The sequence below is a fragment of the Macaca mulatta genome, chromosome 1 (genome assembly GCF_049350105.2).
Source record: "Macaca mulatta isolate MMU2019108-1 chromosome 1, T2T-MMU8v2.0, whole genome shotgun sequence".
In the NCBI taxonomy this organism is placed as follows: Eukaryota; Metazoa; Chordata; class Mammalia; order Primates; family Cercopithecidae; genus Macaca; species Macaca mulatta.
Genome location: NC_133406.1, coordinates 188,488,871 through 188,515,056, shown reverse-complemented (window position 1 = coordinate 188,515,056; position 26,186 = coordinate 188,488,871). Strand labels below are relative to the sequence as shown.

Below are 26,186 nucleotides of genomic sequence, written 5' to 3'. Positions count from 1 at the left end.
TGTATTTTTAGTAGAGATGGGGTTTTGCCATGTTGGCCAGGCTGATCTCAAACTCCTGACCTCAGATGATCCACTCACCTTGGCCTCCCAAAGTGCTGGGATTACAGGCTTGGGTCAAAGTGCCTGGCATGTGGAGGCATTTTAATTTAATTTATTTAGGGTTTTCCTCACATTATGTTATAAACTTACAGTAAAACCTACAATTAACATATTTTTGCATATATCTTTGTCCATATATTTGATTAGTTACATATCCTCATCTCCTAGAATGAGAACTGCTTTGCTAATTTTTTAAAAATAATTTTTTTACTTTTAGAGGCAGGGTCTCACTCTGTCTCCAAGGCTGGAGTGTAGTGGGGCAATCATAGCTTACTGTAACCTCAAACTCCTGGGCTCAAGCGATCCTCCTGCCTCAGCCTCCCAAGTAGCCTGGACTATAGGCTCTTGCCACCATGCCTGGTAACTTTTTTTTTTTTTTTTTTTGAGACGGAGTTTCACTCTGTTGCCCAGTCTGGAGTGCAGTGGCGTGGTCTCAGCTCACCGCAACCTCCGCCTCCTGGGTTCAAGTGATTCTCCTGCCTCAGCCTCCTGAGTAGCTGGGATTACAGGCACACACCACCATGCCTGGCTAATTTTTGTATTTTTAGTAGAGATAGGGTTTCACCATGTTGGCCGGGATGGTCTTGATCTCCTGACCTTGTGAGCTGCCAGTCTCAGCCTCCCAAAGTGCTAGGATTACAGGTGTGAGCCACTGTGCCCGGCTGGGAGTCTTATTTTTTGTGGGCCCTGAAATTTAAGGGAAAAGTCCTAAAAAGTCACTGAGCATGTGGGATGCAGGCTATCTACAGTCTGATGAGGGAGGTTCAGTTCAGCTTAACATTCTCTGGGGTGTACTTTGTGCTGAGACTGGTTCTAGGGACACAGATATGAATCAAACACTGAACCCATCCCACAGGGGCTTACAATTTGGCAATGGAGACATATAAGTAAATAGATACTGACTCTACAGTGATGAGTAGTTACAAATTAGGAAGCACAAGGGTTAATAGGAGCATGGAAGGGGTTTTGTGCCTTCCTTTAAACAAACTTTTCTATAGTATTTACTTTTTTGTTTTTTGTTTTTTTTTTGAGACTGAGTCTTGCTCTGTTGCTCAGGCTGGAGTGCAATGGTGCGATCTTGGCTCACAGCAACCTCTGCCTCCCGCGTTGAAGTGATTTTCCTGCCCCAGCCTCCTGAGAAGCTGGAATTACAGGCACTCGCCATCATGCCTGGCTAATTTTTGTATTTTTGTAGAGATGGGGTTTCACCATGTTGGCCAGACTGATCTTGAACTCCTGACCTCAGGTGATCCACATGCCTCGGCCTCCCAAAGTGCTGGGATTACAGGCATGAGCCACCGCGCCCGACCAGTATTTACTCTTATATCCAAATAGAACATGCATTCATTCCTTATTCCTTTTTTTCATTCAGTTCACCTATAATTTATTGAGCATATTTACTAGATCAAAGTGAGTGGCAGTGGAGTTGGACAGGAGAAGAGAAATTTAAAAAGCAAAAATGTAAAATTTATCAGGCTTTGTAACTACTTGCCCAGGAGAAAGAGGCAAGAGTTAAGAATGAATCCAAGATTTTTGGCTTGGGCACCTGGGTGGATGATGGTGCCATTCACCAAGTCAGGAAACAGGTATCTTTTTGGCCTGAATTTTAAAAACTAATTTTAAAGAGCAAAGAATATTTTGCTTGGGGTGCTAGAGCTTAAACTCTGTTGAAAAAAAAATTCTCAGAATATTGGCTTTCTACAGGATGTAGACAGTATAAAAATGAAAGTGGGGAGGTCTACCAGGTTGGGAATACAGAGACATTTTACAGTTGCTAGCTAATAGTGGAAATCAATGCAAAATTGAGAGTAGGGTAGCCAAATCAATTGACAGAAGGCCAAAGTAGATTAAAATGAACAAGAGATTTACAGTAGAAGAGAGGAAAACAGGTGAGAGACATTTTAGGAGCAGAAGGCAAACTGAAAACGATGGAATGAAATTGTAGAGTATGAAAGGATTTAAAGTGGACTACTCTGATCGGGGAGGAGGTGGTGATGATAAAGGCAGCTGCTTTCAGCAACAAGGAGAGAAAGTGTGAAGCAAGAGGAAACTGGTCTTGGGAACAAATGAATCATCTTCTTCATGTAGTAGCTATGCCCTGGGTTGCATGATTATTCATAAACAAATGCAGGTTTCCTGTGGTGGCAGTGATCTAGGCATGAAAAATACAGTGCTAATATTAGGTTACAGAGTTAATGATCTCAATCAGTAGAAGGGCCCATTTCTCTCGACTGAAAATTTTGTAGCAACAAATGACCCTTACAGCATTTTATTAATATTGCTGAAAGCACTGTTGGGGCATCAGGTTGGGGACTGAAGGGAATCTCAGGGTCTACTTACAGCTTTTCCTTAGGTTGGATGTATTTCACATGTAAAATGGTGGTAGCATAGCACCTAATTCATAGAATCACTGCGAGGATGAATCACGGTTTCCCTTAGAGCCCCAGTTTCTCTTGTTATAGAAAGGGTATAGTGATTTTTTTGTGACTCAGGAGTATGTGGCAAAGGCACAGTTAGGATTATACAGGAACAGCTTTCATTAAGAGAGCTACTAGGTGACAGCTTCTCTGTGGTGGCTGCTCAATTATTAAATGAATGATTCCTGTAGTTTCTCATTATTATTTATCATCATTAGGCCATAACCTAAGGTAAGGTGAGATTGCCTTATAACATTTTTTATACATAAAAAATACTGGTTGCATGCTGATATCTGCTGTACAATAGAATGTCATAGGATCCAGTGCATGAGGCTCTATTCTTCTGTAGAGGGGTGTTACATAAACCCATTAGTGAAATTTAGGGAAGTTGCACCCAGACTAGGGAGGATGAAGAATGGAGCATCCATCTTTTGATAGGAATACACTTACACACACACATACACACACACACACACACACACACACACACACACAGAGAATGAGAAACAAAAACAGATGAGTACAAAATTGAGCCTAAGAAAAAGAACTGGAACCAATAAAAATTGGAACTAGCATTTATTGAGTATCTTCTATGGGCCAGTCTCTTTATCTCCAATCTGCACAACAACCAGCAAGGCAGGCAGGAGAAAACTGAGGTTCAAAAATGTTACATAACTTGCCCAGGGTCATAAAGCTATAGATGACAGAACTGGAACTGGTAGTGTCAGTATGCGTCTGACACCAAAGTCACTACACATTCTAATATACCACCACTCTGTCAAAAAAGTGTATTTGGAAAATTTGGGGATCAGAGGATTTGGAGAATTATCTTTCCCTACTTCCCCTTTGACAGTCTTGTTTGTTTTTGGTTCTGACGTTTGCACCCTAGAGGCTGATTGGGATCAAATATGGGGCATCTGTAAACAGAATGATTCCATAGCCCCCACTGTGTAATAATTTCCTTCCTTCAGAGCATTACTAGGATTCGGCTGGGATGAGGGGTGGAGGTGGGAGAGACGAGGTTGGGACGGGGAGGGTGTTAGTAAAAGATGGGTGATTCTTTGCTTACCTTTAAGTTGTTTATGAATTTCAGGACAACCCTTTGGCTATTCTCTTCTCTGGCTGGGCATATATATACATATATATTTTCATATTTGTTTTGTGGGGGTGGTGGTTTAGGTGTTAAGGGTTTGGTTGGTATCTGTAGAAAATTTCTGTAATGATCTACACAGTGGATAAAAAAAAAAAAGTTAAGGTCAAAGACAATTCCTTCGTCTGTTTTGGGAGAGGAGTGTGTATATGTTTGAAAAAAAGGTTTGTTCTGGGTCACTCTTCTTTCATCCAGACGCATTAAAGGGATTAGAACGGGGTCTCCCCGCCACCCCCGAAGCCGGGAGAGACAAACGAAGGGATTCCCTTACATTCCTGCTCTCAGGTGCGGGTCCGAGTGACAAGAACGTTCACGTACCTTCGGGAGAGAAGGAAAAGGTGCTCGGGTCTGGCGGGGGGCGGGGAACGTCAAGGGTTTGGTGGGAACTGAGGGGCTTCCGGTTCCCGGGAAGTGGAGTCCCCGGCCGGCCGCGGGCCGCGGGCTGCGCAGGGAGCGCGGGGCCCTCGCCGCCCCCAGGCCGCGCTCCTTAGCGTTCCCTGCGGCTCGTGCCCGGCGCGGCCGCCGCAGTCCCGACGCCGTAGCCGGACGTGGGGTCCAGGGGGCGCTGTGGCCCAGCGGCGCCGGCGGCAGGAGCGGCCACCCGACGCTGGAGGCTTCGCTGAGGATCCTCGCCTGCTGCACCTCGGTCGTCCCGCCGCAGCCTTGCGCCCCCGGCCTGGCTCGGCGGCGCTCCTCCGGGATCCGCGTGGCTGCCGCGGCCCGGGCGCCGATGCGGCTGGGCGGGTGCCGGGCCTCAGCAGCTGTAGCAGTAGCAGCCGCAGCCGCAGCTACCGCAGCTCCTACAGGAGTGGGAGGTTTCGCGGTGGCGCCTGGGGCCGCGCCGGTGCCCTCCGGAGGAGGCTTTCGGCTCAGGGACGACCCCCCTGGCCATGCTGAAGCGGAGGCGGCCGCTGCTCGAGGTGAGTGTGGCGCGGCGCGGTCCGGGGCTCGCCCGCCTCCCGCCGCTTGTGGGGGCCTTGGCGGCAGCCTTCGGGCCGGGCGGACGGGGCGTCCTGCCACTGCGGCCGCCTCCCCCACTCTGCGGTCCTGGGGCCTCAGCCCTTTCTGCCTGCGTCCCCCGGGAGGCTGAAGGCCGTGGGGGGCGACTAGGCCCCGCACCGTTGGGAAGCCCTCGCCCCGGCCTCGGTTCCGGCGCGGCCCGGTGTGTGGAGCTGGGGGCCGGCAGGAGCACGGCCGCCTTTCGGGTTTGCACGGGCCCGGGCCGAGCGCAGCCTCTTAGCCTGGGCCCTGCACGTACATCCCAGAGGGAGGTAGATGACGCCTGTTTGCAAACAGCTTTGGCTTCCCCGCGTCCCATACCGAGTACCTCAGAATCCCGGTAGTGGCGGGGGAATGGGGAGGAGAAGGCGGCCAGGGTGAGAATTGGGGTGCAGAGAGTGCGGGACCAAGAGAGCCCGTGGTACTCCTAGAGTGTCATTCATGGATCTGACTTGCTCGAGAACAACCTTTTGCGTCTTATTTGAGGTGAAATTTCATCACCTGCCGGTTGCTCAGCCCAGCCCCCTTGTATTGTATCTTGTCTCTAAGCGTGGTCTGCCTTGGAGAAAGCCCCATCGCATCTTTGCGATGCTAAGTTTTCTAGATAAACACTCACAGTTATAAAAACGTCTTTTACAAAGGTCTGTCCTCCCCCCCACCCCCCGCCGCCAGAGGAAATATTTTTATGCTTCAGTGTTCGGTACGAAAATGTTCCACTTAAAGAGATCCAGATAATGGTTGGCAAGAGGATTTTAAGTCCTCTTTAAGTGCCAGCTACTCTAATAAATACCTGAAGGAAATGGGACACATACTAAATTTTAGAAATAAAATGATTTGTTCTGATATTAATGTTGGAAAATGTTAGTACTTACAGTTTGATACCGTAAGTCAGATATTTATGTTTTGTGAGAAATGTGATTACAGGTTATTCCTGGTTTCCTGTTATGTGTGTGAAAGTTATAAGACTTATAGGTACTTGCAAAACTTTTATAATCATGAAAAAATATGCTTTTTGTAGAAAATTTGGAAAGTATGGAAAGGTACCGTGTTGGCTCTTAATAAATAATAATAGGAGAAATCACCCATAATCTCACAGATTGTAAACAGTACAGGTTTATAATGGGCTTGTACTGACAGTGATTTTTAAAATTATTTCTGTATATTAGGTTTAAAATTATCTGACTGCTCCATTTTACATTGCCATTTGTATAGGACCTATAAAAATATTTTACCAAATTACATTGGAACCGTAGTTGAATTCATCAATTGAAACAGAAGAATATGGGTAACTACCTAAAAGATCCCTAACTTAACTTTCTATGCAGCATGGGGTCTCCATGTAGGGAGAAAGTTTGGCATGGTACACGTTTTTGAAGATCTACTGTCTTACATGCTGTAGGCTTGCATTGTTTTTGTCAGATTTTAAGTATTTCTGTTAATTATTGGCTTGATTACCAGTTATTTTGGTAGGTTAATTTAGATTTTTAAAAGTCTAATTCAGGCAAAGTGTGATGGCTAGGCCTACTGGGGAGGCTGAATTGGGAGGACCCCTTGATCCTAGGAGTTCCAGTCCGGCCTGGGCAATGTAAGCAAGATGCCCCCCTCCGAGGCAGGTGGATCACGAGGTCAGAAGTTCGAGACCAGCCTGGCCAATATGGTGAAACCCCGTCTCTACTAAAAATAAAAAAAATTAGCCGGGTGTTGTGGCACGCACCTGTAGCCCCAGCTACTCTGGAGGCTGAGGCATGAAATCATTTGAACCCGGGAGGCAGACGTTGCAGTGAGCCTAGATTGGGCCACTGACTCCAACCTGGGCAACAGAGCGATACTCCATTCGAATACAGTTCGAATTCAGTCGAATACAGTTCTCAGTGTGTCCCTAAAGACCACCAACATTAGAATCAGTTGAGAGTGCTTGTTATATATATAACATAGGTATTATATGTAATATATGGATTCTTGGTCCCTTGAATTGAAATTCTAGGGATGACAATGGCCCAAAGAACTTTATTTTTATCAGTCTCCCTGATTCTTAGGCCTACTGAAGTTTGAGAATCACTGATACAGTAAATTTAAAATTAACTAACCTTGCTGAGCCGAAGGAAGGTGTCTGTTTTCTAGCAAAATTACAAATCTTTAGTGGCAATAGTCATTTCTTTTTTTTTTTTTTCCCACTTCCTTGCAGCTCCAGCTCAAAGGATGTCATTTCTCGTAGTAAATAATCTTAGAAAGAAAAATGATATTTTGAGGGACAGCTAATCCAATCAGCAACCATTTATTGAGAGCCTCCTGTGATAGCTGTGGTGTGATAGAACACCTCGTTATTTACTTTGGCACTTAATGGACACCAATGTCATTGTCTATAAAATGCATATACTTCAGTTATTATGCTTACCTTGCAAGGCTTTTAGGATAAATACATCTGAAAAGGTATTACAATCTGTAAAATATTTTTATGGAGTTTTGGCTTTTAAGTGCCAGATCCTGTTGTAGGTATTCTGGGAAACACAAAAATGACCAAGGGCTCTACTAAACTTGTCCTGTGGAAGCAGAATACCTTTAATTAACTGTTACAAGGTAGGTCAGACAAGTGTTGTAATTGAGTGGAACGTACTAAATCTCTGTTTAAGGCGTCTGTGTCTCATCTTGCCCTTTAAGGACATTGATAATAATTTTTATATATGATTATTCCTTTCTCTTCCAATTCCTGATTCAGTGTTTTGTTTAAGGAAATAATTGTTTATTTTGCCTGGTGATAGTTTCGTGTTAACTCCTTTAGAAAGGTAGAGTGAGTAGAGATGGTAATTCCTTCCTCTGTTGCTAAGCTACCACCGTTCATTCCATTCAGTAAACTTTTATTTGGCACCTTGTTAACGTGCTAGCCACAGACTGGTTGCAAGGCACAAAGCTTGTTTAAAAGATAATTGCCTGAGGCCGGGCGCGGTGGCTCAAGCCTGTAATCCCAGCACTTTGGGAGGCCGAGACGGGCGGATCACGAGGTCAGGAGATCGAGACCATCCTGGCTAACACCGTGAAACCCCGTCTCTACTAAAAAATACAAAAAAAACTAGCCGGGCGAGGTGGCGGGCACCTGTAGTCCCAGCTACTCGGGAGGCTGAGGCAGGAGAATGGCGTAAACCTGGGAGGCGGAGCTTGCAGTGAGCTGAGATCCGGCCACTGCACTCCAACCTGGGCGACAGAGCGAGACTCCATCTCAAAAAAAAAAAAAAAAAAAAAAAAAAAGATAATTGCCTGGATTTTAGCTTAAGTTCTTATGTTCCTAAAGGAATGGTGTATATATGTGTGTTTTATGGTTGTTAATTGCATAATGTGGTACAGAGTATGGAGTCGGATGTGAGCAGGAATCCTTACCACACCTCTTAGAGCAATGTGACATTTAGATTCTGAGTTTCTTATGTACTATTGGAGTAACACTACCCCTCCCAGCAAAGTAGAACAGGTTCCATGAGATAAAAGTAACCGAAAGCAATTAGCTCAGTGTTTGTCATGCAGGAGGTGCTCAATAAATGTACATTTCTTTCTTCCTTTTGGGAAAAACAAAAATCAGGCGTTGGGATTTCTGCGTGACTTAAAACTTGGTTGCTTTATTTTTTTTAGACTAAGTCTACTTTTGGAATTCTTTGGAATTTTTTTATGGAAAACAATTTCGATCTTAGTATATTTTCCATTTCAGTTTTAGCCAATAAATTAGTATTCCCTTAGTATAGGGTATACTTGTTGCAGATTATTTATTTTCAGTGTTTTACGTTGATCTTTAATTTTACTTTTGTATACTTGACCTGCATTATATAGAGCTACATTCTTGGTACGGTCAGACCTCTGTATCTGTGGGACCTACCAACCAAGGCTCAAAAATATCCACACACACACATACACACAAAAGTAATCATACACTAATAAAAATAATACAAGTAAAAACCCAAGACAGTATAACAGTTGACTTGCATAGCACTTACATTGTATTTGGCATTGTAAGTAATCTAGATATGATTTAAAGTATACAGGAGGATATGCATAGGTTATATGCGAATACTGTGCCATTTTATATAAGGGATTTGAGCATCCACAGATTTTGGTATCCTGTGGGTTCCTAGAACCAATCCTCCACAGACACAGAGAGACAACTGTATATAATAATCATTGGAAAATATATAGTTGCAGGCACTGAATAGAAATAGTTCACATATTTAGTTTTCAAAAAACTCTCAATTTATTAAATTTACTTAACTGTTTTCAGAACATAGACTTTTCCTTATAAACTGCAGTAGGCAAGAACTAGATTTAATAGCCTGTCAGTCTTTTCTTATAACCTTGGACAAGTTTCTTACCCTCTTTAAGTCTCAATTTACTTTTTTATAAAATGTGACTGATAATGGTCACCTTACAGGATTATTGTGAGTATTAAATGATATAATGGGTAAATCAGAGTTCAGTCCCATGAGTCCTGTTAAATCTGGACTCTGGAAGTGGAAAATATATTTCTCTTGAGTTTTGAAAAAAGAGCTTGAAAGATTGTTAATTTGTTTTTTTGTTTGTTTGTTTGTTTTGAGATGGAGTCTCACTGTGTCGCCCAGGCTGGAGTGCAGTGGCGTGATCTTGGCTCACGGCAAGCTCCATCTCCCGGGTTCACGCCATTCTCCTGCCTCAGCCTCCTGAGTAGCTGGGACTACAGGTGCCTGCCATCACACCTGGCTAATTTTTTTGCATTTTTAGTAGAGATGGAGTTTCACCGTGTTAGCCAGGATGGTATCCATCTCCTGACCTCATGATCTGCCCGCCTCGGCCTCCCAAAGTGCTGGGATTACAGGCGTGAGCCACCAGGCTGGCCAGATTGTTAATTATTTATATAGTTTACTAATAATAAGTAAAATCAGCATGATCCAATTTTGAATTATTAGAGATTGCTAAATTAAGGAGGAACCAAGGTGTCAGTAGAATTAGTATTTGGTTATGGGGTTAGTAGAATATCTTGTGCTTTATAATGGTAAATTTTATTTAATAAAATAATGTGAAAAGTGCTGTTTTTACAGGTTGAGCATCCCTAATCCAAAAGTCTGAAATTCGAAATGCTCAAAGATCCAAAACTTTTTGAGCACTGACATCATGTCACAAGTGGAAAATTCCACGCCTAACCTCGTGTGATGGATCACAATCAAAATAGTCAAAACTTTGTTTCATATACAAAATTATTAAAAATAGTGTATAAAATTACCTTTAGGCTATGTGTATAAGGTATATATGAAACAAATGAATTTTGTGTTTAGATTTGCGTCGCAATTCTAATCTGTCCCGAATGCTTCTGGTTCCAAGTATTTTAGATAAGGGATACTCAATGCATAAAGTATTTTCTGTTTTACAAATTAAGTAGTACTTACATTTTTCTTTTAAATTATGGTAAACAGCCCATTTACGGAACTGAAAAAGTTAGAACAGTATTATGTATTCACAGAGTTGTGCAAACATCACTGCTCTCTAATTTTAGAACATTTTAATCACTCCAAAAAGCAATTTGTAGCCATTAACAGTCACTCCCAGGATCTCCCTAATCCTTCTAGTCCTAAGCAACTACTACTTTCTGCCTCTATGGATTTACTTATCTATTCAGGACATTTCGTGTAAGTGGAATCATACCATATATGACTGGTTTCTCTTACTTAGCATAATAGTTTTAGGGTTCAGTAGCAAGTGTCAATACTTCATTTCTTTTTTTTTTTTTTTTTGAGACTGAGTCTGGCTCTGTCGCCCAGGCTGGAGTGCAGTGGCTGGATCTCAGCTCACTGCAAGCTCCGCCTCCCGGGTTTACGCCATTCTCCTGCCTCAGCCTCCCGAGTAGCTGGGACCACAGGCACCCGCCACTTCGCCCGGCTAGTTTTTTTTTGTATTTTTTAGTAGAGATGGGGTTTCACCGTGTTAGCCAGGATGGTCTTGATCTCCTGACCTCGTGATCCGCCCGTCTCGGCCTCCCAAAGTGCTGGGATTACAGGCTTGAGCCACCGCGCCCGGCCACTTCATTTCTTTTTATTGCTGAATAATATTCCATTGTATGGAAATACCACATTTTATTTATTTATCAGTTGGGGCTCTTTCTACTTTTTGGCTACTATAAATAATGTTGTTAACATACATGTGCAAATTATTGTGTGGAAATATGCTTTCATTTCTCTTGGGTATTTATAGGGATGGAATTGCTGGGCCAAATGGTAGCTGTATGTTTAACCTTTTGAGAACCTATCAGCTTGTTTTTACAAAGTAGCTGCACCTTTTTATATTCCCACCTGCATTGTATGAAGGTTCCAATTTCTTCACATCCTCACCAACACTTGTTATCTGTTTTTTTGATTATAACCATCCTAGTGAGTGTGAAGTGATAATATAAGGCTCTTTTGGTGGTTCATAACTTTTTAATGTTTTTTTTAATAGAAGTGAGGTTTCATTATGTTGGCCAGGCTGGTCTGGAACTCCTAACCTCAAATGATCCACCCACAGCCTCCCAAAGTGCTGGGATTACAGGCATGAGCCACCATGCTCTTGGTTAATAACTTTTATTTACAGTCATTAGGTAAATTGTTGAAGCTTTTACTTGCAGATACATTGCCAGATTCTTTGATGATAAGGAATGTTTTTGGCATGAGGATAAAAGCTGTAGGCCAGGCACGGTGGCTCATGCCTGTAATCCCAGCACTTTGGGAGGCTGAGTTGGGCAGATAGCCTGAGATCAGGAGTTCAAGACCAGCCTGGCCAATATAGTGAAATCCCATCTCTCCTGAAAATACAAAAATTAGCTGGGCATGGTGGTGGATACCTGTAATCCCAGCTACTTGGGAGGCTGAGACAGGAGAATCGCTTGAACTGCGGAGGTGGAGGTTGCAGTGAGCCAAGACTGCACCATTGCACTCCAGCCTGGGCAAGAAAAGCGAAACTTCATCTCAAAAACAAACAAACAAAAAATAGCTGTAAACTTTCTAGTTTCCTATTTAGTAAACAGTGAACTCTGGTGGATGGAACTGATTAACCACATTGGGTGGTGATAGGAATGGTGGTGTGAGGACTTCAGCTATATAAAAGGTTGTCTTCTATTAATATGAATATTTCTTTCTTTTTTTTTGAGATGGAGTCTTGCTCTGTCACCCAGGCAGGAGTGCAGTGGCTCAGTCTTGGCTCACTGCAACCTCTGTCTCCCTGGTTCAAGCGATCCTCCCGCCTCAGCCTCCCTAGTAGTGGGGACTACAGGTGCGCGCTACCACGCCTGGCTAATTTTTGTATTTTTAGTAGTGACGGGCTTTCACCATGTTGGCCAGGCTGGTCTTGAACTGACCTCAAGTGATCCACCTGCCTCGGCCTCCCAAAGTGCTGGGATTACAGGCGTGATCCACTGTGCCCAGCCTTAACATGAATTTTTTTGTTTTGTTTTGTTTTGAGATAAACTCTCGCTCTGTCGACCAGGCTAGAGTGCAGTGGCGTGATCTCGACTCACTGTAACCTCTACTTCCCAGGTGAAGCAGTTCTCCTGACCCAGCCTTCCGAGTAGCTTTTACTATGGGCGCCTGTCACTACACCCTGCTAATTTTTGTGTTTTGAGTAGAGATGGGGTTTCGCTGTGTTGGCCAGGCTGGTCTTGAACACCTGACCTTGTGATCCGCCTGCCTCGGACTCCCAAAGTGCTGGGATTACAGGCGAGCTACTGTGCCCAGGCAATACGAATATTTCTTAAGAAAAGGCAATTGTAATGTCTAAGTTTAGTTTTTCTTTACTGAAGCATTTCTAAAAATTTACAGTCCAGTTTCATATTAACATTTCTAGGCAGTCAGGCATGACAGATTTTAAGACTCGCCATTACCTCTCAATGATACATAATTTTATATAAATACAAATGTGATTGTCTTATATGTAGAATATCACCCAATGTTTTGGTTACTCATTCAAGGTATTAAAGCCTCCCTATGAGGTTTTTTTAGGACATAGTTCAAACTCAGCAGTAATTACTTGCTAATGTTTCTAAAGTTTTTTCAAACCGGTTAGGAAATACTACAGGGAACCACTGTGAGAGTAAACAAAGTGCAAGTTTTAGACCTTCATTCTACATGCAGTGGATCACCCACGGTATTTTCCCGCTGAAGTTCACTTTTAGAATCTATAGCGGTGTTTTTTGTTTTTTTTGTTTTTTTTAGATGGAGTCTCACTCTGTCGCCTAGGCTGGAGTGCAGTGGCATGATCTTGGCTCACTGCAACCTCCGCCTCCTGGATTCAAGCAATTCTCTGCCTCAGCCTCCTGAGTAGCTGGGATTACAGGCACCCGCCACCATGTCCAGCTAATTTCTGTATTTTTAGTAGAGATGGGGTTTCACCATCTTGACCAGGCTGGTCTTGAACTCCTGACCTTGTGATCCACCTGCTTTGGCCTCCCAAAGTGCTGGGATTACAGGTGTGAGCCACCGCGCCCGGCCTATAGTGGTGATTTTGAGCTGAAATTCTTGTTCTGGTTTATTATACAATCCTTTAGTTCCTTTGGATGGCATAATTTCCATATAAAGTTAAAAAAACAGCAGTTCTGGAGCCTTTTTGGTAGGATTAATGAAAAAGTATGCATTTCTGTTTGCAATATGGTTTGGTTCTTTCCTAACCTTTAATGATTAAGGTTTGGTGTTTATCTGTGAGATTTCATTTTATTAAAATGAAGAAAGAGTAAATTGTACATGTTTTTATGATTTGTTTCATAGCCCAACAGAGTCTATATCAAAATTCTCTTTGTTAAAATACATTGACTGTGTGTGGTGGCATGTGCCTGTAGTCCCAGTTACTTGGGAGGCTGAGGCAGGAAGATTGCCTGAGCCCAGGAGTTCTGGGCTGTAGTGTGCTATGCCAATTGGTGTCTGCACTAAGTTTGGCATCAGTATGGTGACCTCCTGGGAGGGGGTGACCTCCTGGAAGTGGGAAACCACCAGGTTGACCCAGGATGGGAATGGAGCAGCTCAAAACTCCCATCCTGATCAGTAGTGGGATCATGTCTGAGAATAGCCACTGCACTCCACTCCAGCCTGGGCAACAATAGTGAGACCTCATCTCTAAATAGGTAGGTAGGTAGGTAGGTAGATAGATAGATAGATAGATAGAAAGATAAGATAAGATAAGATAAGATAAGATAAGATAAGATAGGGCCGGGCACGGTGGCTTATGCCTGTAATCCCAATGCTTTGGGAGGCCGAGGTGGATGGATTGCTTGAGGTCAGGAATTCAAGATCAGCCTGGCCAATGTTGTGAAACCTGGTTTCTACTAAAAATACAAAAATTGGCTGGGCGTGGTGGTGGGCCCCTGTAGTTCCAGCTACTCAGGAGGCTGAGGCAGGAGAATCGCTTGAACCTGGGAACCCGGAGGGGAGGCTGCCGTGAGCCGAGATCGCGCCACAGCACTCTCGCCTGGGCAACAGGGGAACATCCTTTCTCAAAAAAAAAAAAAAAAAAGATAGAACAAGCAATGTCAAAATTTTGTCAAAACATCCTGTCAGGATTTATATAAACTTTAGTCTCCATTTTTCATTTTCAATTGAGCAGGAGAAACAATCCCTAAAATGTAATTAAAATAAAACACTGCCAGTTTGAAACTTAAACTTCACAATACATCATGTAGGCCTTTTTGTGATTCCGGTGATAATTGTCCCTTTTTTTTTTTTTTTTTTTTTAGTAGTAGTAGCTGAGGTAAATTATTTTTGAAGTTATTGTGAGGTCACTCTTGGAAATTTCTGCTCAATGTTTAAAAAGCAAGATTGAGATTCTTTAACCTGGCATATAGCCGTCATGATTTGGTTCCAAGCTGATCATTCCTCACTGCTATTTTTGCATCCGGTTCTTCCATGATTCCAGGTTTATGGAGTTTTTTTGGATTCTTTTACTTTGTATTACTTTTTGTGTAATATAAAAGCCTTCCTTGTAGTGTGCCATCTTTCTGGTAAGTATTTCACATATGTTTTTTCTAACTCTTACTAAGGCTATTATAAGATCATTGTATTATTATGCGTTTTACAGCTGAGGGAACTGAGGCTTAGAGTGTTTTATTGATTTTCCTAAGCTTAAGCCCACATCCATGATTCAAACTTATATATCAAACTCGTATATCTCTGACTGGAAAGTCCACACTCTTTTTTCATCGTGTGCATCTTCTCATGTGTCTGTGTGTATATGTGTTTTTTTTAGATGGAGTCTCGCTCTGTCACCTAGGCTGGAGTGCAGTGGTGTGATCTCGGCTCACTACAGCCTCCGCCTCCTGGATTCAAGCAATTCTCCTGCCTCAGCCTCCTGAGTAGCTGGGATTACAGGCACCCGCCACTACACCTGGCTAATTTTTGTATTTTTAGTAGAGACGTGGTTTCACCATGTTGGTCAGGTTGGTCTTGAACTCCTGACATCAAGTGATCCGCCCACCTCGGCTTCCCAAAGTGCTAGGATTAGAGGCATGAACCACCGCTCCAGGCCCATCCAGGATTTCTAAAGCATGTTCCCTAGGAGCAAGGAAATGTTCTTCAGTCAAATAAGTTTGGGTTTTCAGCTTACTATATCCCTCAGGTAGAAGTTTGCAAATGCACATTAGTATTCTAAAGACTAAGGAGTAGAAGAAACTTGTTTAACTTTGTTCAGCTATGTATTACCCCAGTTTTTTCTGAGATGAAGTTTTGCTCTTGTTGCCCAGGCTGGAGTGCAGTGGTGCCATCTTGGCTAACTGTAACCTCCGCCTTCCAGGTTCAAACAATTCTCCTGCCTCAGGCTTCTGAGTAGCTGGGATTACAGGCATGCACCACCATGTCTGGCTAATTTTTGTATTTTTAGTAGAGATGGGATTTCACCGTGTTGGCCAGGCTGGTCTCAAACTCCTAACCTCAGGTGATCCACCTGCCTCGGCCTCCCAGAGTACTAGGATTACAGGCATGAGCCACTGTGCCTGGCTGTATTACCCAAACTTATTTGGTTGTGGAACCCCTTTTTTCTACATAGGGCTTAGTAATTAACACCTTTTACTGATGTAGGTCAACTTTTATCTGTTTTTTAAAGTCTCACCCTCACCATATCCAAGACTATTTGAACTCTCAGATGATAGGTCCTGATTACTTCCTGAAGGTGCTCATTCTGCACATTATTAGAATTTTAGCAGTATTATTTCTTTTTATATTTAGCCAAAAATGTAGCTTTTCCTCTAGCGTATATCCTTTTGCTCTTTTACTCTTTAAAATTACACGGAATGATCACTGTTAATATCTAAAGATGACAAGACAGTATCCTGTCTCCCTTAGCATAGTGATTAAATTACAGGCTCCAGAGTCAAACTGGGTTCAAATTTAATTCTCCTTTCACTTTGTGATCTTGGGCAAATTAATAATTTCTTTGTGCCTCAGTTTTCTCACCTGTAAAATGGACTAACAATAATACATCAGTGGGTTAAATGAATAGATACACATAAAGAGCTAATTACATAGTATATTGGTTCAGGTCTCCTGGGAAGCAGACGTTGAAATGGATATAGTAGCGCAAGAGGTTTTATGGGGTGGAATGCCTGTGAAAGGAAATGGGGAGAAAGCAGAATTGGCTAGGGAGAGCCTCAGTCTGTGATGCAGATCTGAAAAAATCTCAGTCAACCTAACTGGGAACTTCAGAGCACATATTGCCTGTTAGAGGAGTCCTGCATGGGCAGAAATGGCCAGATTTTAGTACACCCACCATGTTTAGTCACCAGCTAGAGCTGCCCAAGGAGAGCATGGTCATGACTGGGAAGCTGAGATGAATTCTGGACACGCTGCAGCTGGAGACTGTTAGCTAACCAAACTCCTTGTACCTGAATGGCAGTTCTTTTTTGAAGGAAGATCCAAGTAAGTGACTGCTACAGTCCATTTCTTGTGATGCACAGATCCATGTCTTCACAGTTTCTGAGAGCAGCTCCTCCAAGGGAGGAAATGTAGAAAGAGATTACTGAGACAGGCCTCAGGCTCATCACTGTAGCTGGTCTCAGAGCCACAAGGTTCTAGAGCCATCTCCACTATGTAGTCTAAATTGCCCTTGCCCTCAGCTATCATTTCTGCTGGTGTTGGTTGTTTACTTAGTGGTATGACCCAAACCCTCATTTCTGAGAGTCTGAGAACCATGCCTTTCTCAGACTGGAGTGGTTGCATTTGTCCATTCATAGTCACAACTGGGCAGGGAGCATTAAGTGGTATCCTAGGGGATCATCTGAGTCCCACACATGTTCCTTCTTGTTCCCTTTGTGTAACAGCAGCCCTACTTCCTCCTGAGGATGAGGGTTAATTAATCTTGCCAAGATGGGCATTCCTCTTACTGCTTTCTAGTCCTTGGACACGAGGAATATCCAATATTCAAGCTGCAGCTGTAACTTCTAGTTCATTGTGACCTTTGACTGTGTCTCCTGGCAAAAGTGTGCCCGCTTTGGGTACCAGGACTTCTAATGCCATAGAGCCCCCACATTGCAGAGATAGGAAGCACAAAGTAGATCATTGAGAATGATGGCAAGTAGGGGCTGTTTCTCTTTCCAGTTCTTGGTTCTCAGACCCATGTATTCTTCTTACTGGGAGCCTAGCTCTAAATCAGTGCATGTACTGCATACAAGAGGGTAGCACACCATTTTTGTCTCTGAGCTAATACATTAGCTGTACCTTCAGCAGGCCATTCCAATACTCTGTAAGACTGGGTCCTTTTGTATGGAGCTGTTATGGATATAACTACTGGAGCTCATGGTTATGGGCCTACTGCCACAAATCTTTCACTGTGAAGTGATTCGCTTGGCTGGGTTCCATGTCTGTTGATTAAGCACTGTGTAAGTCCATGTTTAGTGGTACTGGCTAGGTCTCTGTGGACAGGAAAGGCAAGCTTATACCTGGAATAAGTGTCTAATCCTGTGAAGATCAATCATTGGTCCATCCAAGATGGAAGAGGCACAGTGTAGTTAGCTTGCCACTTAATAGTCTGTTGGTCTGCCTGAGGCATAATGCTATATGGAGGGTTGGTGTTGGTCTTTGTTGCTCATAGGTTGGATGTTCAGAGTTGGCCTTGGTAAATGGGAGTCCATGTCTCCTTCTCTGCTTCCATCTCTATTTCTGCCATGGTGACCTCTCCATTTATGTCCCCGTCTTGCCACCTCTGGGTGACCGATGTTAGCTAGTTGAGTCATTTTGTCTCCTTGGCTGTTCATTGGCTCTTCTGTATTGGATACTTTCTGGTGGGCGTTAACACATGAAACAAATATTTTCATACTTTTCATCCACTCCCATATGTTCATTCATTTGCCTTCACCCATACCTCTTGCCCTTGTCCTTCTCCTTAAAGGCCTCTAACCAGTTGGCCAGTCTATTTGCCATTGCCCATAAGTCTATATATTCTCACCCCAGGCCACTTTTCTTTCTGCATAAAATTCATAACCAGGTGCACCCCACAAAGTTCTATCTGTTAAGAAGATTTTCCCTTTTCATTGTCAAGGTCACACCTAAGTGTGGCTTTAATGAACTTGTTTTTTTCAGTTTGCATTCACATACGGAGCTGACCTACTTATAAGCAAAACTTTGGCTTTTTTCTCCTCCTTAAATGGGTCATGTAGGATACACCAAACAGCTATAGATGTGAACTGAAGAAGGGGTGCTTGTGTGGTGGGTGCCAGGGAAGTCTTGGCTGCCCGCTTATAGCAGTCTCGTTGTGCCCTTTGGTTTTGTTTCATTTTGATCCTTGATATGCCATTCCTATCTTATAATGGATTGCTGCTGTGCTCACGTGGCTTTATGACCTGGCAAGTCTAGTGAATGCAGCTCATTATGGAAAGTCTGGACACATGGTGCCCAGTGATGAAGCATTCTATCTCTTAACAGGACACAGTTGCACACCAGGACCTGTTTTTCTAATAGCATGGCTTTCCTGCAGAACTCTAGGGGCCTGCATTTTGATTCTCTTCCTTGCTATAAACTCTACATTGCATCTTTTCCCACCATTGGTACCTCCAACAGCATATGTATTGCTTGCACTACAGCCTGGACTTGCTGCAGAGTTGTTGCCCCTACTCAAAACTGGCAGCCTTTCATGTCAACCAGTATATGGGCCACAGCGGTATTCCTGTGTATAGAATGTGTTACTTCTAGAATCTGAAGGAGCCTACCAGACATTGTGTTTCCTTTTTTGTAGTCAGGGATGCAAGATGCAGCAATTTGTCTTTTGCTTTGGAGGGGATGTGTTGGCATGATTACGACCACTGGACTCTTAAAACTTCACTGAAATGGTAGATCCCTGAATATTTGTAGGGTTTTTCTTTACCCTCTTTGGAACACATGTCCCTCACCAAGCCCTTCACTATGCTAGCCAGCTCTTGCTCATCTTACAAGATCAACATATATCATTGACGTAATAGATCTATGTGCTGTTTTGAGTCCAGATCTCTGCAGACTGTATTATGATAGAGTGAAGTTAACAGCCTTGAAGCAAAACCATGAATGCATTTTATTGTTTGTTCCACATGAAAGTGAACGGTTTCTGATCCTCTTTTCTGATTAGGATAGAAAGGAACTTATTTGCCATACAAATGGCTGCATGCCATGTACCCAAAGCTATATTTATCTGCTGTAACAAACATATTGCATCTAGCATGGCAATGTGTTCATGGTTGCTACTTGTTTGAGTTTGTGGTAGATCCAGCTGGTTCCTGTAGGGGCCAGACTTTTGAATTAAATGGATATATATAGGGACTACTGCCCTTGAATCTTTGAGATCCTTAAAGGTGACACTAATCGTTACCTTTATCTCTCCCCAGTACACAATTTTGGTTTTGATTACACCCAGGGGATGGGTATTTTCCTTTCTCCACTTTATAGTTGCCTGAGTAAATGGCCATAGGTTCCTTTGGGGATGGACTTGGGAATAATTTTACATATGTATGTATGAGTCTAGATCTGAAAACTGGCCCAGGTTCAGGAACTGGGAAAGGGATGGTAGGTTTTTATTGGTGCAATCACCTTCAGCCTCCTGCTTATTCAATTCTTGCCTTGTTTTGATTATATACATTAAGCAGCAATGATTTTGACTACCTGTTTTTTTCCTTATGGCACCATATTCTCTTTTTTTCCTTTTTTTCTTTTTTTTTTTGAGACAGGGTCTTACTGTGTTGCCCAGGCGGTAGTACAGTGGTGCGGTCTCGGCTCACTGCAACCTCCACCTCCTGGGTTCAAGTGATTCTCCTGCCTCAGCCTCCCGAGTAGTTGGGATGACAGGTGCCCACCACCACACCCGGCTGATTTTTGTATTTTCAGTAGAGACGGGGTTTTCATTATGTTGGCCAGCCTGGTCTTGAACTCCTGACCTTAGGTGATCCACCCACCTCAGCCTCCCAGAGTGTGCTGGGATTACAGGCATGAGCCACCGTGCCCAGCCTGCACCATATTCTCTTAACTATCTCCATGGCTCCCTGAAAGTTAAGTGTTATTGGCTGTCTTTCGACATGAATCATAATGGCAACGGTTCACTAGCTTCTGGTGTTTAAGTGCCACTACCTGTCCCCTATTGCTATCAATGAGCCTTTCCTTTAGAGGAGTGCCACCACTCAGCTTCTTAGTGATGCTGGTGCCTCTCTCATCAGTATATTCCTGATGGCTTTGATGAATGGTCTTCTCTCCTCCCGTGGTGTACACAACTCTATCATATCCACTTTCCTGAGCCTTTTAATCCTGTCCACTGCTCTCTGCTATGTCAATTCAGTCATTTCACCCTCAATTAGTTTGGGCCATCATTTTCTCCAGACTCCTAGGAGCCACCCTGACAGCAAGTTTACACCATCTCCCAGGTCCCTGCCACAGTGTTAATTCTCATATCCTGAGACAGCCCCCCTTTCAACCAGTAAACTTGACCTTAGTCTAATGTCCCTGCTTTCTTGATTAAGCACCTTGAAAATCTAGCACTGTGGTTTATGCCAGTCCTGCTCGTTTACTTATACTGGGTAATTCTTGCCATTCTTTTGGGAATTATAGTCTCCGTTCTCCCTTATCAGGTCCAAGATGTCCTTGGCAGGGTTAGCACTAGCTATTATCATGGCATCCAAGAACACAGATAGGGACAGATCCTTAGGGACCCCCTGTGTTGCCTTGCAGGTGACAGACCTCTGAAGTGTGCTTCTGCACAGCAGGGAGTGCTAACTCATCCCTGAGTTCAAAGGATTTGGAAATGACAATCTTTGGGGGCCCATCTCCTAACTTGTCTATCAGGCCTCTGGGTTTTCTAAACCAGGATCCTGACCTTGGCATAACAAGCCTGCCTTGGCTGAGCATTCAGTCATCGTGAAGCAGTGGTCTGTAGCCATCCAGAGTTTGTTCTTCATCTTTTACTGCCTTCCATGGTAGGTGATAAGGACCTGTTTGTGAGCTGTTAAAGAGCCCTCTGGCCTTCACACTTAGTTTTCAGTTTGTTAGCTGCTTTCTAGGGAGCCAGGGCAGTCTAACAGCTAGCCAACTCTATTGTTCTTGTATATTTTGTGTTCCCCTTCCCAAATATCTGAATGTTTATACCAGTTTGAGTGTTCATCTCTGGGAACATTCTTCCAAGTCACAACTTGTGTGTTAACAGGTGGGCCACCAGCTTGTGTCAGGGCCTCTCATGCCTCACGTACTACCTGGGATGAGATCTTCATTGTCAGTCAGGCAATAAGTTACCTAGTTCCTAAGCCCTGTCTTACCTTCTGCTTTCTCAATCAATTTCTGGTACCAGCTGTGCCAGTTTGAGTCCTTCAGGAAGCAGCTGCTGAGACAGGAATATAAGAGATACATGAGGTAGGAGAGGACTTCTGTGAAAGGAAAGGGAGAGGGGGCACAATTGTCAGGGAGAGTCTCAGAGTGAGATGCAGGTCTGACAGAGTTTCAGACAACACAGTGAAGACTCAAACAAAAATTGTTCATTAAAGGAGTCCTGCATTGGACAGAAATGCCAGGCCTTAGTTCCTATGTTATGAGCAGTCATTGGGTGGGGCTGCCCAGGAAGAGTGTGACTTCAGCTTGAAAGCTGGGCATCCTGAAGGGACTGCAGTAGGAGGCTGTCAGCTAACTGTGCACCTAGAAGCTTGTTGGAAAGTTATTTCATAAAGGTTGATATCAGCGACATACCTCCATGGCTGCCACATGTAATAAGCAAATGTTAGGTATTATTGTTAGGATGATTTTGATGACGTTTTTCTTTTTCCTTTTTTTTTTTTTTTTTTTGAGACGGAGTCTCACTCTGTCACCCAGGCTGGAGTGCAGTGGCGCCATCTTGACTCACTGAAAGCTCCACCTCCCAGGTTCACGCTATTCTCCTGCCCCAGCCTTCCGAGTAACTGGGACTACAGGCACCTGCCACCACGTCTGCTAATTTTTTTGTATTTTTAGTAGAGTCGGGGTTTCACTGTGTTAGCCAGAATGGCCTTGATCTCCTGACCTCGTGATCTGCCCGCCTCAGCCTCCCAAAGTGCTGGGATTACAGGCGTGAGCCACTGCGCCCAGCCAGGGTTTTAACAGACGTATTTTAAATACATGTTTTATAGGAATCCACAAGTTTTTCATCTCTAAAAAATGACTTAATTTTTAGGGCTCAAAAATTCCATTCTTCAAAAGAAATGTCCAAGTGTTTTCTTTTACAGCTTCAAATTTTCTGCACTTAACTACTTGACTGTAAAAGAGCTGTAAAAGAAAACATGACATGACTGAACTACTTCATGTGTTACTGTCTTCCTCAAAAGAAAGTTTAAAAAGGAGTTCTTCCTAAATGTGGATCTCTAATACAATATCTAACACAAAAGAAGCTTTAAAAAGATAATTTCTTACTTGATTAGCTAGGAGTTTTTCTTAGTAAAAGCAAAAAAAGAAAATTTACGAAGCATAACACTAGGGTTCCTCTTCTACTCAAGATGTTTACTCAAAATGACAACAGTTACATCTTTAGGAGTATAATGTAGATACTAAATAAACCAATTTTTTTTTTTTTTTTTAAAGAGTGGGAAGAATCAGAAGCTTGGGGAAATCCAGAATTAAAAAAAAAAAAAAAAGAGATAGAAAAAAGAAAATAAAGAAGAAAAAAAGTCCTTCATTGCAACCATTTCATTGTCAATAGTGTCTTGGGCTGTAGGAATGAGATCTTGATTGTGATCTGTATTGACTATAATAAGGAGAAGGTGATTATCTTCTGTACTGATAATCATAGTCTTCATGTCTGTCATATCCACAATCATACCCGCTATCATAGTGAGAATCTGAACGTCTACCACCGTCTTCACTGCCACCTTTACCACCACCTCCACCACCACCACTATGAGTTGTTCTGCCCGTGTAGATGCCCAGTGTAAGTGTGTGCCTTCTCTTGGTTATAGAATAATCTACCCGAATTTCTTCTATCATCCAGCTCCGTTCTATTTGCCCTTACCTTAGCCTCCTTTGAGTCATCTATTCTCTCAAAATATACAAACAAATCCTCGAGATCACCCAGTTTGTTGATTTTAAACCACATTGGCACCATTCAAAGGTCCATATCGAGAACATACTTCACGAAGATCTCTCTCTGTTATGTACAAACTAAGGCCAGACACTCCAAGGCAAGTGTTGGGATCTGAATTTGCCCTTCTGCCAGTATGTCTTCTCTGGTTAGACATTGGAGAATGACTTTGGCTCCTTCACTGCCAGTATTCTGGTGTATATGATCTACTTCAAGATCATCTCCTGTCAGAGAGAGTGGGATCTGGATCGAGTGTATAACGTCGATGAGAATGCCTCCTTGACCTCAACGTTGATTTTGATCTTGATAGAGAATGGGATTCAGAGTGTTTGGAAACACTTGAAGGACTGTGAGATCCTGACCGTCTCTCCAATTTTACATGAGCAGGAGTTCCTGTTGGAGATTTTGACTGAGAGTGAGACTCATTTACTTAATCTAGGATCCATTTATTCTTCCAGATTCTTTTAATTCTACTTCACTCTTACTTTCTACTTCTCTTCATTCTTGAGTTTTTCGCTTTTTGTACTTTGTGTATTCTTCCCCAATTCAAACAATTCAAAATAGCCTTAAAAAAAATTCAAGTGCTTCTATCCGACCAATCTTTTGTTTAATTTTTCCCCCATTCAATTTTAACTTTCTGATCTGTAATACTTTACATTAGCCTTCTTTTATCTTGATTTATCTTCCGCATTCTTGGAAAAAGCTCTTCAATTTCTTCATGAACATTATGCCCTTGAAGTTGTTCTTCTCTACATCACTTATGTCAATGAGGCGCTCCCCAAAACTAAATAAGGGATAAGTCTTGGCTCAAGGGCTGATGGCCTAATCGACCCACTGAACGAACTGTGGGAGAGAGGAAAGAGTTGGCAACAATGGCCGCTCCACTCCACTCCCACTCGGTTGCAGGCTCCAGCAAAATGGTGCTGACCTATTTTATTTTTATTTATTAATTTTCTTTTAGTTTAGGTCTGTAAGAGATGATTTAGTTTAGTATTCTAATATTCTAATTTGGTTAGATCTTTCGAATACTGATTCTTTGATCCAGCAGATTCAGCTGTCATAATTTTCTTTATCTCCATCACATATTTCATTGTACCGTAAATGGCCACATCCAAATCATTAATAAAAATGTTAAACAGGACCAGGTGCGGTGGCTCACATCTGTAATCCCAGCACTTTGGGAGGATCAGTTGAGCCCAGGAGTTCAAGACCAGTGTGGGCAACATAGTGAGACCTCATCTAAATTATTTTTTTAAAAATGTTAAATAGGATAAGTCCAAGAATCAAGCTGTAGGCCATGCCATTTGCAGTGTGCCTTCAGATGGATAGATATTTATAGTCAACACTGTTCAGCCTGTTAGAAATTGACCATATTGAATATGACCCACATTTCTACTTTTTTTTTTTTTTTTTTTTAAGACAGAGTCTCACTGTTGTCCAGGCTGGAGCATAGTGGCTCAATCACTGCTCACTGCAACCCCTGCCTCCTAGGCTCAAGCCATCTTTCCACCTCGGTCTCCCCAGTAGCTGGGACTATCGGTACACACCACCACACCCAGCTAATTTTGTTGGTTTTTTTTTTTGTAGAGACGGATTTTCACCATGTTGCCAGACTGAATTTCTACATTTATTGCTTAAGACACAATGAGTGTATATCTTTTTTTTTTTTAGATGGAGTATCATTCTGTAGCCCAGGCTGGAGTACAGTGGCACGATCTTGGCTCACTGCAACCTCCACCTCCCAGGTTCAAGTGATTCTGCTGCCTTAGCCTCCCGAGTAGCTGGGATTACAGGCATGCACCACCATGTCCAGCTGATTTTTGTATTTTTAGTAGAGATGGGGTTTTACCACATTGGCCAGGCTGGTCTTGAACTCCTGACCTCCAGTGATCCGCCCGCCTCAGCCTCCCAAAGTGTTGAGATTACAGGCATGAGCCACTGGCCCAGCTGACAATGAGTATATATCTTTATACATCTGTCTGTCTGTCTGTTCGTCCGTCCATCCATCCATCCATCCATCCATCCATCCTTTGCAGATACCCACCAGACCAAGGCTAACAAGGCATTGAAGCAGAAAAGGAAATGAAGCTATTTGGCTGTAGATGATTGCTGCTTTCACTTCTAAGTAAGTGCTTGCTTTTGGCTTTTATCTGCCAGTAATCAGCTGGGTGATCTTGGAAAAATGACTCAGCCTTTCAGGATTTGAGAATCTTAGCAATAAAATAATATGATTGGGAAGTTTGTAGAGACAAAGCAGAATGGTGGCTGTCAGAAGCTGTGGGGAAGGGGAAATGGGGAATCACTGTTTATTACGTAGAGAGTTTCAGTTTGGGGAGATGAAAAAGTTCTGAAGATGGATGGAGGTGGTGGTTGCACAACTGTGTGGACATATTTATTGCCATGAAATTGCACACTTTTAAAAATAGCTAAAACAGTAAATATGTATATTTACCACAATAAAAAAAAGAAATCCAGAGAGTAGGCTGGTATTGAATAATAGTAACAATAATGTTAAGGAACCACTGCCTGTCTTGTTTTTAATTATATAAATATAATAAAAAACTCGCATCAGGCTTAATGGTGAAATACTGAAAGAATTTTTATTTAAGTCAGAAACAAAAGAAAATGTCCACCTTCACCATTTTTGGAGGAACTATCAGTGTAATTAGACAAGAAAGAAAGATCATTAGAAAAAGGCAAGTGATTTGGTGGAGGGGCCTCATTGAGATCTTTCAATATGAATTAGAGAAATGAAGGGGAAGGATAATGGGACCCCTGAACAGTCTGTGAGGGAGTGTTGTGTGTGTACCTGCATGTGTACATGCATGTGTGTGTATAGAAGGGAACAGAATAAATCAGTTGAGACCTGGGGAAAAATATGATTGAATTACATGGCCTGCAGAATCACCATTGAGAATAGGTAAATGGGAGATAGAAGGCAAGTTTATGGAATGTGTGTATCTGAACTTTTCTATATGCTGCTTCAATCAGAGCACTTTCCTGTGAGCTCCTACTGGGAT

The 26,186-nt window shown here is 42.8% G+C and overlaps 2 long non-coding RNA genes and 1 pseudogene across 2 annotated transcripts in view; 1 reads left to right on the top strand and 2 right to left on the bottom strand.

The window, feature by feature from the left end:
• Positions 1–463: 463 nt before the first annotated feature.
• The window catches only part of LOC144333411 (uncharacterized), a 45,130-nt gene continuing 19,407 nt past the window's right edge, over positions 464–26,186 (top strand). Inside the window, exon 1 of the long non-coding RNA XR_013402037.1 lies at positions 464–566. This is a non-coding gene — a long non-coding RNA (uncharacterized LOC144333411). The remainder of the gene's footprint in view (positions 567–26,186) is intronic.
• LOC144333414 (uncharacterized) lies at positions 11,895–13,813 on the bottom strand. The gene is made up of 2 exons (XR_013402044.1): positions 13,485–13,813; positions 11,895–12,924 (listed from the first exon to the last, which is right to left on the bottom strand). It is a non-coding gene; the product is annotated as an uncharacterized LOC144333414 (long non-coding RNA).
• Positions 22,680–23,438, bottom strand: LOC106998688 (transformer-2 protein homolog alpha pseudogene; annotated as a pseudogene).